The sequence below is a fragment of the Poecile atricapillus genome, chromosome W (assembly GCF_030490865.1).
Source record: "Poecile atricapillus isolate bPoeAtr1 chromosome W, bPoeAtr1.hap1, whole genome shotgun sequence".
Lineage (NCBI taxonomy): Eukaryota > Metazoa > Chordata > Aves > Passeriformes > Paridae > Poecile > Poecile atricapillus.
In genome coordinates, this window is record NC_081288.1 from 91,209,277 (window position 1) to 91,225,686 (window position 16,410).

Genomic DNA, 16,410 nt, shown 5'->3' on the forward strand with positions numbered 1-16,410 from the left:
CTGTGCTGATATATTTTATTGTGGTTTTTCCTTTTGTTGTTTGTTTTATTGAAATTGCTTTATAATAAATTGGTTTTTATTTAACCTCATTTTGCCATCACATTTATAACACTTTTCTCATATCTGCCTGAAAGCCCCTTAATTTCAGAGTTATAATAATTCGGAGGGAAGGAGGTCACAGTCTCCATTCCAAGGGAGGTTCCCGCCTTCCTTGGCAGACACCTGTCCTTCAAACCAAGACAGGTGAATACAGTTTTATAAGTTTAGCAAATTAGCATAATTGTCAAGAATCCCCAATTAGATGCACAAGTGATTAATTAATTCTCCCCTGTACTCAGCACTGGTGAGGCCACACCTCGAATACTGTGTCCAGTTCTGGGTTCCTCACTACAAGAAAGGCATTGAGGTATTAGAGCATGTTCAGAGAAGGGAAACAAAGCTAATGAAGGGTCTAGAGCATAAGTCCTATGAGGAGCAGCTGAGGGAACTGGGATTTTTTAGCCTGGAGAAATGAAGGCTCAGAGGAGATCTTATCACTCTACAGCTACCTGAAAGGAAGTTTTAGTCAGGTGGGGATCGGCCTCTTCTCCCAGGCAACTAGTGACAGGACAAGGGGAAATGCTCTTAAGTTGTCCCAGGGGAAGTTCAAGTTGGATATTAGGCAACATTTCTTCACTGAAAGAGTGGTTAAATGTCACAGCATTGTCACAGTATAGCTGGCCTGGACTGGACAAAGTAAATCTGAGCATAACACAAATCCAATTCAGCTGGCCTGGTTCATACCTGATCACATCCCTAGATAAGTTACAGGGGACCCTCAGCCATCCCCATTCAATCTGAGAAGAAAGCACATCACTGGCCAGAGATCTGGGTAAAGAGAGATCCCAGCCAATAGCTATCTAAGCCCAGGAGTTTTGAATCAAGTATAAAAGTGAGCTCTGCATAATAAATGAGGCTCTTTTGTCTCATGAGCATCTGGTTCACAAGTTGTGGAGTTTTTGTCTCCCCACCCACAACTGGCACGTTACACGTGGTGACCCGTGTGAAGACACAGCCTTTCCCACGGGCAGAGCCGGGGTGGGAGGGGGAATAGAGGGGCAGAGCATGGAGAGCCTTGTCAAAACAGCGAAAAGCTGGAAAAAACAGGCGAGGAAAGCCTGATCTACAGTGAAAAGCTGTAAAAGACAGAGGCAAGAAGAGCCCAAACTATGGCAAAAAGCTGAAATAAGAGGCGTGCGGAAAAAGCTGTCTAAAAGATACAGCGAGTAGAGCTGTTTGTGGTGAAAAATCACTAAAAATCCATAATATTTTTTGGACTTGTCATGAATAAAATCTCTCAAGAAATCCACCCCGGTTAAAATACTGTGTTTAGTTATGTACAGTTAATGTTCTTATCCCATTTGTAAACCTTGTTTGTTGTACCTCTTGTTTACTCCGATGGTTATTAGTAATGTTAATTACTTACCAGTTTTTGAAGTGTTTTAAGAGTTCTTATGAGACATTCCTCTACCCTTTCCCCTTACTCCCCTGCTACTATGTAACAAAGTTGCTTCCATGGGGGCTGTGAAAAACGAGATTCACTTAATAAATTATAAAAAGTTTAATATAAACAAAAAGACAATTAGGAGACAAAGGAAATAAAGCAAAGGGTTAAAATGGCCGGGTGCCCTGGCACCTTGCCAGGAACACACCTGGTATCTTGGGAACACCTTTTTTATCCCATCCTGCTGTGAGGGTTTAATGCATATTCAAACTTTTTCAATAAGTATTTAGCATGTCCCCTCCCTGGTTCCACCTATTTAGAACATGCTCTGTATGGTTTTTATTTTTGCTGATCATCATTTTTGCTGCTCATCATTATTTTTGAGTTTGGTTTCCTTTCTTCTGCAAATGGTCAGTGTTGATAACAGTCCGGGCCTCTCATCCTTCCGCTGAGGGCAGCTGGGCTTCATATCCTTCCCCCGCTGCCAACGGCCTGGTCCTGGCTGCTGATAACAGCTTGGTCTCCATTTCCTGCTGCTGATAACAGCCTGGTTTCCACTGTCCTTCTGCTGAAAACAGCTTGGTCCTCCCATTGTCTTGCCTGTTGGAGTTATCTTGCCTTGTACTACAAAATTCCTTCAAGCTTAAAACTTGTTAGCAAGAGGAAAAGTACATACATAGCCAAAAAGTATTTAACATATAGTATTCATCCTAATACTTGCGAAAGCAAATATCACAATACAGATTTATAACAGGGCTGGGCCACACTAACAAAAGCAACCCATTAGAAAGGTATGCCACAGAAACAACTCCCATGGAAGCTGTGCCACACTAGAACAAAGCAAGTCCCATGAAGCTGTGCAACCGAGTAATATGCAAACTAAGGCATGCAAGACACCAAAACAAAGAGCTAACAGAAGAATAAAAGGACAAGGAAACATATTCTAGCAAGCTACAATGAAATATCATCTCCCTGCATCACCTAAGCCTGCTTAGTAACCATCTTCCTGTATCACCATGACCTAAAGAGGACTGGAAAGGACTGACCCCCCCTAGACAACGAGCCAGAACAACAGGCCTCCTGGCTACTCTCATGAGGACAGAAGCCCCAGCTCTGCAGTGTGTGCTGCAAAGCTGAATTGTGCCTCCTCCTTGGAGCTGCCAGTGTGGGAACGGCCGTGGTGCAAGCAACCCCTCGGGCCCCCCACCCCAAGAGCTGAGTCCTAATAAAGGCATCAAACAGGAGTCTTGTCTCCTGGCCAATTTATTTTGTTGGAGTCTGGAATACAGAGTGTGTGCCCTTGTTTCTGATACTTAGTTATAAGATCTAGAAAAATGTGGGTGTGGAGGAGCCTGTGGAGCCTGAGATCCTGGCTCTCTCCTGGAGGCAAGACACCTTTCACTCAGAGAGACACAATGTATCGCTCCCAGCGGTCTTGGAGTTAGTTATGCTAAACTGTTGTGCTTCATTGGTGTTCCCCCCTGCTGTCCCACCCCGATACAGGTATCTCGGGCTTCCCCCCGCCTCTCTCCTTCCCCATAAATACCCCAGCTTTTCCCCTGTTCGAGAGATTCGCTGTTGCCAGCACCCTTCGCCAAAGCTCTGCCTGAATAAAGGTTTGTGCTTTAGCGGAATGCTGGACCAGCTTTCTCGTCCCTGCTTCCCGTGTTGCCTGCCTGCCTGCAACCACCGCCGAGCTGAAATCACTCGCCCGTTCAAAGCTGCTCACGCGCATCGGCCCAGCCCTTCTCAGGGCTGAATATCTAGAGAAGTCGCGGTGCTCCGGGCTTTCCGTCGCCGCGGCAACTGGCGCCCAACATGGGGCCTTTGAAGAAGCCCCGAAGAAGCGTCCGCTCGCAGGTTTACCTGCAAGATGAGCCGCCGTTCGAGCCGCCGCCCCTCGAGGAAGCCTGCTTGCGTTTTAGCAAGAAAGCTATCCAAGAGGCTGCGACCGGGACCCTCGTCTGACCATCTGGGGCAAGGAAAAACCCCTGAGGACCGGCCGCAAGGTGACCACCTGCCCAGCAGCTTTTTTTTCGCCCACCAACATCTGCCGAAGAGAAATTGTAAGTCGATCCCGTGAGAGGTTTTTTTCGGGCTTTTTTCTTTTTTCTTTTTTTTTGCTGTTTTACTGCTGGGTGGGGAGTGAAAAAGGATGGGGAACCAGTCGTCTGTACGGAGACTGACCCCACCTGAGAGGGACTTTTATATCCAAGTTGTGAATACCCTAAAAGCAGGAAATTTTAAGTTTTCTTAAAGGGATTTAAAAAGATTTATTCATTGGGTTTTTAAACATTTTAAGATTAATTCGGATTCTGCTATATCAGGAATTTTTTGGGATAATGTGGGGAGAAAGTTATATACAGTTCAAGCTAAAGGGGATTTTTCTGTTGCAAAGTTTTTTCCTGTGTTTTAAAATATTATTTTCTCATTGGAAAAAGAGGGAAAAAAAGAAGAGGGAGTTTTGGGTCCCCAGTTAAACCCCCCAACCCCGTCTACCTCTCCAAGTGACCCCAAACCCTCTTCCCTATCTGAGAGCCAGTCGGCGGGTAGACATTGCCCCCGGGCACAGGGCTGCTGCTGTCTCCCTGACACCCTCCCACCGTCTCTCTACCCGTACCAGGGTGGCAATGGCCATGACGTTCTAGGTCTTTCCTCTAACCTCTCTCCCATGCCCTCACACCTGGTTGTGTCCCTCCCAGTTCCTAGCGTTAGCACAGATGGTGCCGGCAGCGTGGCCAGCCCCGCCATTTTGTCCCACTCCCACCCCGGCTTTCCCGCCTCTACCCCTTCTCTTCCTGCCGCGTCCTGCACCTCCTCCCCCCCCACTGTGTCGTTGGGTGCAACTGCGTCGGGCCCCCCCCCCATCCATCGGGAAACCTTTCACCGTCGCGGACCCCGGTCCCGCCCCTTTGTGCCAGGGCCCCGGCTCCGGCTGGAGCGGGGCCATTCCGGCTTCCCCACCCTACCACAAAAGGGCCCGCTCTAGGCACCCGAGCTGGCCCCGCGCTGCCACCAAGCGCCCCCTATCTCCACTAGGAGATGAGAGCAGTGAATCTTCTTATTCAGATTCTGAGTATGAAGACCACTGGGCTGAGGTGCAGAGGGAAGCCACACGGGCGGGGAACTCAGCTCTGTCCCAGAAAATACTTGCCTTTCCTGTAGTAATGAGGAGAGACAGGACAGGGGCACAGGTTGCTGCATGGGAGTCCCTTCACTATAGGGAACTGCAGGAACTCTGCAAAGCTGCTGAGGGACATGGCAGTGGTTCACATTTTTTTAAACACTTGCTAAAAGCCTCCTTCTCTGCCCACCTCATGGTCCCGCATGACATCAAGAATATTATGAACTGCCTTCTCTCCCCAGCAGAGTACATGTTATGGGAGAGGCAGTGGAAAAAACATTTAAAGCACTTGGCAGATGTTTATGCTAAAGATGTTAACAGGCCTAATTTTACTTTAGAGCAATTAGCAGGAGAAGGAGATTTCCAAAAGCCCCGAGATCAGGCCTGGGATCTGCCTGAAGCAGCCTTACAAGATATAGCTAATGCTGCTAAGATATCTCTTTTACCACCCCTGATGATAAAGTGCCAACGCAGTGCTTCACCAATATTAAGCAAGGGGCAACTGAGTCTTTTATTAAGTATATTGATAATTTAAAAGTGGCCATTGAAAAGTAGATTAAGAGCCCTCATGCGCAAAAGGAATTATTAGTAAAAATAGCAATGGCCAATGCTAATTCGGAGTGCAAAGCTGTTTTGCGAGCCCTCCCACTGGACCCAGAACCAACCATAGATCAGATGGTTGAAGCCTGCACCAAACACTCCTCTGCCTCAAGTGAGAATACAGTGGCACTTGCAGTGGCTAAAGGAGTGGCAGAGGGGATATCTGGAGCTTATGCTGCAGACCCCAACACAAATCGCTGTTTTAATTGTGGTGAGCCTGGGCATTTTTTCAAAGACGGTCCGGAGAGACATTCTATACAACCACCAGCCCACCAACGGTTGCCCAGACAGAATAGGCATTCGGGAAACTTCAAGCAGAGCGCGGGATGGCCCCGCGCTTCGACATCAAATCAAATGCTGCACTGCTCCACTGTCGTGGTTTTGAACCAGTAATTAACAAAAAGGGGAAAAAAGAATTACTTATTTCTTGCTGTGAGATATGGATTAAAACAAGAGCAAACCAGGCATAAAACTTAAAAGGAATAAAGAAAGTTTATTGACAAACTACAAGAATAAGAACACCAGAATAAACTTTTAGAAAAACCTTTTCATTTCTCACTGCCCATCATTCTTTTGTTCACATGACAACAGAGACAAAAACTTTAGAATTTTGATGGTTTAAACAATTCTTAATTCTTTCTATAGTCTTTTCATTAGTCTCTGTAGAGAAACAGAAGTTCCTTTCTGTTAATTTATGGAGTTTCTCACAAGAAAACTATTTTTGTTATAGTTTCCCGTTTCTCTGATATCAGCTGCTCAGAGCTGCTGTTATCAGAGCCCACCCCTCCCATTCCACATCACTCTGAAATGTGTTATAGGTCATGAGTTTGAGGATAGCACTTTTAAGGATAAGTTATTCAAAGGCAAAAAGTATTCTTCATCTGTTTCTGTGAGCTTCACTAGAAAACAGTTTTCTCATTACCTCTCAAGGCTTCAAATCTCCCAGCACTTCACTATACCACAATTACTCTACTTTTTTCTCAAATTTACACTTTGAACACTCTATTCCTCCCCATACTCCATCATGAACTAAAGGAGTTCTTTTCAGGACTTCATTGTCCATCCCCATAGTTTTAACAGAAAGATATTTCAGCTTAATTAAAGCATCTTCTTAATTCTCTACCTTTCTTGAAGTTTCTTTTCTTTCTTGCCACTAGTAGTTTATAAAGTCTCTTTTCATGTTGATCACTCTCCTTTTCTCTCTCTGGATAAAAAGATTAATCTGCAAGTCTCATCTGGATAAGAAAGAGTTAAAATCTTGCCCAAGCTTTTGTAAATAGTTCGGTGATCTCTGCTGAACAGGAGCTGGAGCTGTCTGCGATGAAAAGTTCCTCATAGCTGCTCTGGAGAGCATGGTCACCGTCTCTGCTTGCAGCAGGCTTAGAGCTCTTCTCTTTCTTTACTCAACAGTTTTCTGGTAAATTCCATCACGGCAAAACCTGCAGCCAAGCCAGGAACCGGCCTGGCCTAGCTTGGCTCGGAGCAAGCTCCCGCAGGCCCCATCTCCCGGCCGGGAGACGGGAGACGCGGCAGGCCCAGCCCGGCCCCCGCCCGGCCGCGTGGCCTGGGCTGGGAACCGGAGGCCAGCCGGAGGTCTGCTACCTTTCACAGCCAAGCAACAAAGAGAAGAACAGAGTTCTGGTTGTACACTTTAAGGTGGGGTTCACAAGTTGATTCCACTTTTCAATGGCTAAAACTGCTGTCAATTCTCAGCAATGACCGATAATTGGTCATGAGAAAAGACTCCCGGCAGTCCCCAGCAACTTTAACTTTCTTAAAGGTAAAGTAACCCCATGACATCCACCCCTCCTGCCAAACCCACCATCCTGCCTCCATGGGGACCCTGATATTAAGGACAGCAGGTGAAGCGCTTCAGATGGGAACCCGCCGCCAGCTGGTAACTAGACTCTCTTTACATATGAAGGGTGACTGTATTTACAAAGTCCCCACAGGGAAACGTGGACCACCAGGCGGTCCCTCTAACATCTTAATACTTGGGGATCCAACTACTTCTCCAGGACAAATTCATACTGTTCCTGAAGTCCAGACTATATACCCTGGATATGAAATTTCCATCTCTCTGACCTGCATAGACCCTCCTTATTATTTAAAGGAACAGACTCCTGTGGCACAGGCCTTTTTACTTCCTAGTGACTGCCCAGATCAGGTTCCCCTCAACCCCAGCGCTATGTAGACTCGGGTTGTGGGCTCCTGCAAACCCATTGTGGACTGTAGCCTGTTTTGTTATGGGGAAAGGATTCAGCGTCCAGGAATGCTAGACACAGAAGCAGATGTTACCATCATCACCCGCTCCGAGTGGCCAGACAATTAGGAATTACAACCTGTGGCAAGCATGATTTCAGGAATTGGAGGGATGACAGCCTCCATGAGGAGCAAATGGAATATTGTCATCGAAGGACCTGAGGGACAAATGGCAATCATTAGGCCATTTGTGGTGAGAGCACCAATCACCCTCTGGGGACGGGATCTCCTGTCCCAATGGGGGGCTTCTCTGAGGATTCCCAGCAGGGATTTTTAGTGGGGGTCACTGAGAAGCGCGCCATGCCTACCATCCCCCAACTCACCTGGAAACAGCACCATCCAGTGTGGGTTGATCAGTGGCCCCTATCTGAGACCAAATTGCGCGCACTGGAAGCCCTCGTAGAAGAGCAGCTTGCCAAGGGCCACATCACAGAGACCAACAGCCCTTGGAACTCTCCTGTCTTTGTCCTACGCAAATCAGGCAAAGACAGGTGGAGACTCCTTCATGACCTCCGAAAGATTAACGATGTCATCGAGGATATGGGACCCCTCCAGCCTGGCATGCCCTCCCCTTCAATGCTTCCCCGGGATTGGAAGCTGGCCGTCATTGACATCAAGGACTGTTTTTTCAACATACCCCTCCATCCTCGGGACGCCCCCAGATTTGCATTCTCGGTTCCCTCTCCAAACAGACAAGCACCTTTAAAAAGATACCATTGGCTAGTCCTTCCTCAGGGGATGAAAAATTCTCCTACCATCTGCCAATGGTACGTGGCCCACATTCTGTCACCTGTGAGGACCCAGTTCCCAGATGCCGTCATCCTCCACTACATGGATGACATCCTGGTTTGTGCTGCTGACGATGACTATCTGCACCGGACTTTACAAAAAACTATCCAGACAATTGAGGATGCTGAATTTGAGATCCGTGAGGACAAGATCCAGCACACCTGCCCTTGGACCTACCTGGGACTCCAGATCCGTGAGCGGACCATCGTGCCCCAGCAGCTGACCATCAAAGACGACCCCAAGACCCTGCGGGACTTGCATCAGCTCTGCGGGTCCATCAACTGGATACGCCCTCTGCTTGGGGCAACAACAGAAGTCCTTGCACCCCTCTTCAACCTGCTCCGTGGCAGCGAGGCCCTCGACTCACCATGCTCCCTCACGCCGGAGGCCCGGGAATCCATCACCAAGGTCCAGGAGGCCCTGTCTTCACGGCAAGCCCACCGCTATGAGCCCAGCCTGCCCTCCCAACTGGTTATCCTTGGTAAGGCCCCGCGCTTACACGCGCTCATTTTCCAATGGGACACGGCATTGAAGGATCCACTCCTTATCATCGAGTGGATTTTTACACATAACCAGCCCACTAAGACTATCACCACTCCACAGGAAATCATGGCTGAACTCATTAAAAGAGCTAGAGTCCGTCTCCGCACTCTTGCAGCCTGTGAGTTCACATGCATCTTCCTCCCATTGGCAACTGGGCGTTTGGACCCTTTGCTCCAAACCAATGAGAGCCTTCAGTTCGCTCTCGATAGCTATTCAGGCCAAATTTCTATACACCCACCTGGCCACAGACTTTTCAAAACCACATTTAATTTGGTCCCCAAATCATTACAGAGCAAAACACCGCTCCAGGCCCTGACAGTTTTCACAGATGGCTCAGAGTTCGGAATCCCGGGTCTGAACCGATAGCGCCTGCATTATTGCATTCGCGAAGCCGTCAAGATAAAGTTCTTATAATGGAGAACTGCATTTCACCTAATGAACAGCTTATCTACTCAGCATGGCAGGATGCCTTGCCGCGCATGGGACTCAGTATTCCTGAAGAAGTTATGCGCACTTTATTCCAGTGGGTAAAAGCGCAAGGTTTTACTATGACTGTGAATAATGCATTTAACCTTGAGATTTGGCTATCAGTGGGAGACCACTTGTGGACTAAGCTAGCTGCGGGAAATACCAGTGCGTGCAGTTTAGCAGCAACCTGGGGAGTGATTTTTAAGGCACTGGAACGGTGCCAGTCTGAAGACAGTGAGGCCGGGATGGAAGACTTAGATGCCATGAGTGCCTCCTTTGTACAAGGTGAGAGACTGGGAGATGAGACCGTGGGTGAGTGGCGTAGCGCTCCCTCGGATCGGCCCGGGTCCTCGGAGGACTTTTGCCGCGGGCGGAGGCAGCTCGTGCGCCAGAAATTTCCCCCCCAGTACCGGCGCTGCGAGCACTGCCGCCAGCGGCCGCGGGGGGGTTCTCCCGCCCCCCCGCTGCCTTCCATGGGGCCCATGCCTGGGCCGGCGCCGCCCCTCCCCCGGGCCCGCTGCAGCTGTCCTGCCGCCATGGCCGCAGAGGATCCTTTCTCCGGCCCCTCCGCGCCATCCGAGCTTCTTTCTTCTGTGCTGCGGGCGGAAGCGCGAGCACCCCCGCTGCGGCCCGTCAGCGCAACGGGGGGGGAGAGAGTCAGTGCTTGGCTCACCCGCGCCCAGCGCGTGGGGCCCCGCCGAGAAACTCGAGCACACAGACGTGCTGCCGCCCCCCGCAAAACCACCACAGAGGCAGCGGCAGCAGCAGCGGCGAAAAGAAAACGAGAGAAAAGATGGAGAAAAAAGAAGAAAAAGCGAGTCCAGGACGCTGCCCGCCGCCACCAGCCGCGGCCCGGGCGGCCGCCAGCTGGCCGCGAGAACCCCCCGTGTACGCGGCGGGGGGGGGGGGGGGAGTAGTGCCCTCACAGCCACCCGCAGAGCCTGCCAGCGCCTCGAGGAGAAATCGCCGCCAGCGGAGAAGCGGCGGGGGGAGGGAGCGGCAACCTCGCTCCCCCCGCGCTCGCCAGCGCGGCCAGCGCATGCGCGAACCGTGCTGCAGGCGCCGGGCTGGGTTCTGCCGGCCCCGTGCTGCCGGGTTCCTCTCCTGCAAGCCCAAGTTGTTCCGCGGAACGGTGCTGGGTCTCCACGAGCCGTGCCCGGCCCAGAGCGGGGGGGCAAGCAGAGCCGCAGGCGGGGCCGCTGCCTGTGCCAACTACTGCAACCTTCTTGCCACAGCAACCACCGCTGGAAGCGGCAACCGCAAAGCAAGAACTTCAGCGAACAACAGCCAACAACAAAACCAACACTATACTGAACATACAGACTTCAAACCACTCAGCAAAACAATTATAAAACCCGACAGACAACAACAGCAGCCTGAACTTAATGAAGCAGCCATCTCCACACCACAAATAACTTTCCTGGTTGCTTCAGTGATTACAGAGTGCGCTGCAAAACTTTTCAGGGCAGATTGTTTATCATCTGCCCAGCCACAAACTGTTGCAATTAGCAGAGTCAGCTGAATTGTCCGTTCTGCAAAAAAGTAGATTTTACATAGTAGAATTAAGTAGAGTTTCACTGAGTTTAAATCTAAGTGTTCTTAATGTGAGTTTTGTCACTTTGGTGTTCTTTTGAACTACTCTATTGACAAGTTAGACTGTCAGTTTGAACAGACTAACAATGTTTTGTATGGTGTGTGTGTTAGTTCACTGAACTAGTTGTGTTAGTCAACCATCAGATCCTCGCAAAGAAAACAATCTTTAAACATCAAAATCATAAACCAAAATTCCAAATTAGTATCCATTCCAATTTCTAGTAAAAGAAACCTCTTGTGCTGTGTTTGTTCCTTTTCCTGCAAGGGCCCAACAGGAAATTACAAACACCGTGCATTTTTATTTTTTTTCCTAAGCGAAAAAGGTGAATTATGGATGCTAAATCTGAACCAGAGTGCCTGTAGAAATTACAGGCCGCATAGCTCCTCAGTCTTGCCTGAGAAAGTAGTCTGAGAAAAACATGAGAAAGAATTAAAACAATCCTCAGGGACAGAAAACAGCCTTGCAGGTGTTGTTTTCTGTCCCTTGTTTTCTTTGCAAGAGAAAGTCAGAGGGGTGTTGTGCCCCACTGACCAATGATGGTAAGGTAGTAGTTTACTAACCAATAAGAGTTTCCTTTCTGTACTTTCCACGTATCGGTCTATAAAGAGACCTGAAGCAATAAACTAGAAAAAATTCTCCTGTTCTGACTCCATGAGAGTCTGTGTCGTCTCTTCCCAGCCGTTCCTTAATAGAGCGACACCAAAGTGCACCTCTGTGCTGCTGCTGGTGTCGGGTCATGTGTCCCCAATACACAGAATAACCTTGCTTATAATTGTTTGGGGTTTTTTTGTTTTTGTTTTTTTTTAAAGAGGGGGGAGACAGGAGAGGAAAGGGAGAAAGAAAATAGCTCCCCCCTCCAAAAATCAGAGGTAATCAGGGCTGAATATCTAGAGAAGTTGTGGTGCTCCGGGCTTTCCGTCACCGCGGCAGAAAAACACTGAATTTCATATAATATGAAATTCATGAGCATGTTTTCATGGTGATACATGAAAACAAATGTTAAAGTTAGATGAAAAAAGCTAAAAGTGTAAGTGTGTAGATTAGAAAGTTTTTTTAAATCACTGGGTGAAAAAGTTAGTTTAGAGAACAGGAGACAAGATGGAGGATTTAGGGTGTTGTCCCTTGTCCCTTCTTCTTTCTTCTTCATGTTCTTTTCCTAGAGGTTTTTGGGTAATAGTAAGTGATTGGATAGAAAATGCCGCAGTGCATCACAGAGGTGATGGGTCATTGGGTCATTAAGAAAAATAATATACGTGTCTATTGTTAATTGGGTAAAAATAGGTATAAAGATAAAAGAACTGCGTATTTCAGGGCCATTTTGTGCATCAGACACGAAGTGTGTCACAAGGCCTTGTTTGTACCATCAGAAGAAAGAAATGTACCAAATTGCAAAGATTAACCTTGTTGTCGTGGTTTTGAACCAGTAATTAACAAAAAGGGGAAAAAAGAATTATTTATCTTTTGCTGTGAGATATGGATTAAAATAAGAGCAAACCAGGCATAAAACTTAAAAGGAGTAAAGAAAGTTTATTGACAAACTACAAGGATAAGAACACCAGAATAAACTTTTAGAAAAACCTTTTCATTTCTCACTGCTCACTATTCTTTTGTTCACATGACAACAGAGACAAAAACTTCATAATTTTGATGGTTTAAATAATCTTAATTCTCTTTATAGTCTTTCCATCAGTTTCTGTAAAGAAACAGAAGTTCCTTTCTGTTAATTTATGGAGTTTGTCACAAGAAAACTATTTTTGTTATAGTTTCTCGTTTCTCTGATATCAGCTCTTCAGAGCTACTGTTATCAAAGCCCACCCCTCCCATTCCACATCACTCTGAAATGTGTTATGGGTCATAAGTTTGAGGATAACATTTTTAAGGATAAGTTAGTCAAAGGCAAAAATTTTTTTTCATCTGTTTCGGTACGCTTCACTAGAAAACAGTTTTCTCATTGCCTCTCAAGGCTTCAAATCTCTCAGCACTTCACTATACCACAATTACTCCACTTTTTACTCAAATTTACACTTTGAACACTTTATTCCTCCCCATACTCTATTATGAATTAAAGGAGTTCTTTTCAGGACTTCATTGTCCATCCCCATAGTTTTAACAGAAAGATATTTCAGCTTAATTAAAGCATCTTCTTAATTCTCTACCTTTCTTGAAGTCTCTTTTCTTTCTTGCCACTAGTAGTTTATAAAGTCTCTTTTCATGTTGATCACTCTCCTTTTCTTTCTCTGGATGAAAAGATTAATCCGCAAGTCTCATCTGGATAAGAAAGAGTTAAAATCTTGCCCAAGCTTTTGTAGATGGTTCGGTGATCTCTGCTGAACAGGAGCTGGAGCTGTCTGCGATGAAAAGTTCCTCATAGTTGCTCTGGAAAGCACAGTCACTGTCTCTGCTTGCAGCAGGCTTAGAGCTCTTCTTCTTCTTTACTCAGCAGTTTTTCTGGTAAATTCTATCACAGCAAAACCTGCAGCTAACCTAGGAACCGGCCTGGCCCGGCTTAGCCCGGGGCAAGCCCCCGCCGGCCCCCATCTCCCGGCCGGGAGAACGGCAGGCCCAGCCCGGCCCCCCACCCAGGCCGCATGACCTGGGCAGGGAACGGGAGGCTTGGAGCTCCGCCACCCTTCACAGCCAGGAAACAAAGAACAACTACAGACTTCTGGTTGGACACTTTAAGGTGGGGTTCACAAGTTGATTCTACTTTTCAATGGCTAAAACTGCTGTCAATTCTCAGCAATGACCGATAATTGGTCAAGAGAAAAGACTCCCAAGAGCCCCCAGCAACTTTAACTTCCTTAAAGGTAAACTAACCCCATGACACTTGTGTAACCAGCCTGGAGAGACCTGTTAAGTTTTGTGATCAGCTGTTAATAAACACGAGAGACAAGATTCTAACGAGCTCGGGAGTTTTCTTCGAATCATAAGAACTGAGATAAGCAGGGCCCCCCACGAGGGAGGATCCCAAGAGAATTCAGTCCAAAGGAGGCTGAGAAATCCAAGAATAAAAAGAAAAATACAGAAGAGATGCAGCAGAAACAGAGAAACAGAAAAAGGACTTTTTAGAAAAAAGTTACATCTTTCAGACTTACCCTTAAAAATAGAAGAAAATACTCATCAGAGCCATGAGAGCCTGGATATCAACTCAACCATCTCCAGTTTTGCAGGTATGGTCGCTTTTTTTACAGGAATGGGACTTAGAATATGATAAAGATGCATTATTAGCTTTAATAACATGGGAAAAAAAACACGGATTGTACACAACCAAAGAGGTTGCCCTTGATATAAATACATGGGAACTAACTGGACAATTTATACTTCGAGCACCCTCCAACAGAGACGAAAATGCTATAAAAGTTTTAAACCCCTGGATATTTATTTTTTACTTAATGAGAGAGATAATTGCTGGACTGGAGAGCGAAAACAGGGCTCCGGAGGGGACAGAGGGAGATTAGGGTACCTTTCCAAGCCCACGGGTGGAGTGGCACCACCGGCTGGCTGCCCCGCACGGCCGGGCTGCTCTGAATGCCCCCCTCTCCCCAGGACCGCTTTTTAGCGAGCAGTTTCCTGCAACCCCACTATGCCGGAGAGCAGAGACGGCAGGCAGTGCCACAGCAGGTGGACAAACCGCGATGTGCAGCACTGAACCGAATTGCGCAACCCTGCCATGTGTCTGGAGTGGCAGAGCGGGGGGGGTGGCAGGGCCCTGAGCTGTGCCAACACCGCCACAGCCGAGAGGAGCATGGCAAGCAGCAAAGGCGCGGCTGCGCCGAGGAGGTACTGCTCCGGGTCGGAGCTTCCAACAGCTGCTCTGATGTGCTTTGCAGTGTCGGATCTCCGCTCAGCTGCACGGAGATGCTGCGCTGTGTCGCTAAATGCCACCATTTTGGTACCGCAGCCTGTGGCCATGATGCAGCGCCATGCCACTCCCGGGACTGCCCTCCCGCCACCGCAGCCCCATCCCGCACCCACACCCCTCGGCACCATGGAAACGCCCGGACTGTCCCTGCCCAGAGCTGATTGGCTCAGCCCAGAAACCACGCCCACAGTCCCATCTCTGCTGGACATGCCTGCCTGTCACTGCTGCGGGGGGGCGGGGCCCGATGTGACGTCACGTGGAGTGCTCGGGTTCATACCTGGAAGTAAACCAGAAGCAGAGAGCAGCATCCCGGTACTGGACCCCGGTCTTGCACCTGCACCCAGCGCAGCCCTGGCTTCAATGCAGCTGCAGCGAAGGATCCAACAGCCCCAAGGAGCCATACCACTGATGGAAACACGAGATACCCACAGAGGGAACCAAAGTCTTCACCTTACTACCAGCTTTGAAGGACAAACCCCTACAATCCTCCTGTCAGCAGCTTCAACTCCACTGATGTTCGGAGCAGAAACCATCCCCACTCGAGACCCGCTGATTTTTTGGATGGAGGTAAAACAAAAAGTGATTGAAAGCAGGGATATAGTGGGGGCTGAACTGATTTCTGCACCCATGTATTTACCATCAGAAGAGGGCTGGCAGCAGGGAGGCGGAACAATTGGAGTATTCCCAGTTGTGCAACGTAATGACAACACCCGATAAACATATCCCCTTTAACTGGCAAATCCTTTCAGAGCTACACTACATCAGCTGGCTGCTAAGCACAGGCTAGGGTCACCTGCTGTAGCAAATATGCTTCGATTTATAACTGCTGGTGAATTAACTCCCTATGATATGAAGCATATTGCAAAATTGATCTGTACTGCAGTGCAGTATATGATGTTTGAAATGGCCTGGAGGTCCTATGCAGAGGACCAGGGGTTGAAAAATTCAAGAGCTTCACAGCAGGACCCATGTTTTGGGGCAGGGATCCCTCAACTAATGGGATTATACCCCATGGAAGATCCACAAACACAGGCATGTTTGAACTCTGCAATCCTAGCACAAGTGAAGGACTTAGTGATGCGGGCTCTAACAAAAATTACAAACTTGTCTGTGCCAACCCAAAGCTATTCAAGCATAAGACAAAACCCCAATGAACTATATATGAAATTCATAGAACATTTGCAGGATGCTATGGAAAAGCAGATTGCAAACAGTGAGGCAAGGGGTCAATTAATGCTACAATTGGCATGAGATAATGCAAACCAAGACTGTAGAAAGATTGTAGATGCATTACCTAAAGAGAATCCATCTCTAGAGGAAATGATTACAGCATGTGCTAAGATTGGGATTGGATCTCATAACATGGATATGTTAGCTAATACTATTACAGCTACTGTTAAACTAACACCTCATTGCTACAAGTGTGGACAACAAGGCCACATGAAAATAAATTGTCCACACAAGTCCATTCTACAAGGGACAACTCAAGGACATCCTGCCTGGGATCACAAACAACACCCTCCTGATGGCCCCCCAACAGACGTGCTGGAGCAGAAAGAAGAATAACCAGAACAACCTATTAACCTACCTCATGAAAATCTGTGACTCTTGAAAAGACAGTTGTCCTGAGGTGACCTTATGATGCTTGCATCCCCAATTGCCTGTTCTGTTTATGTTACGTATTA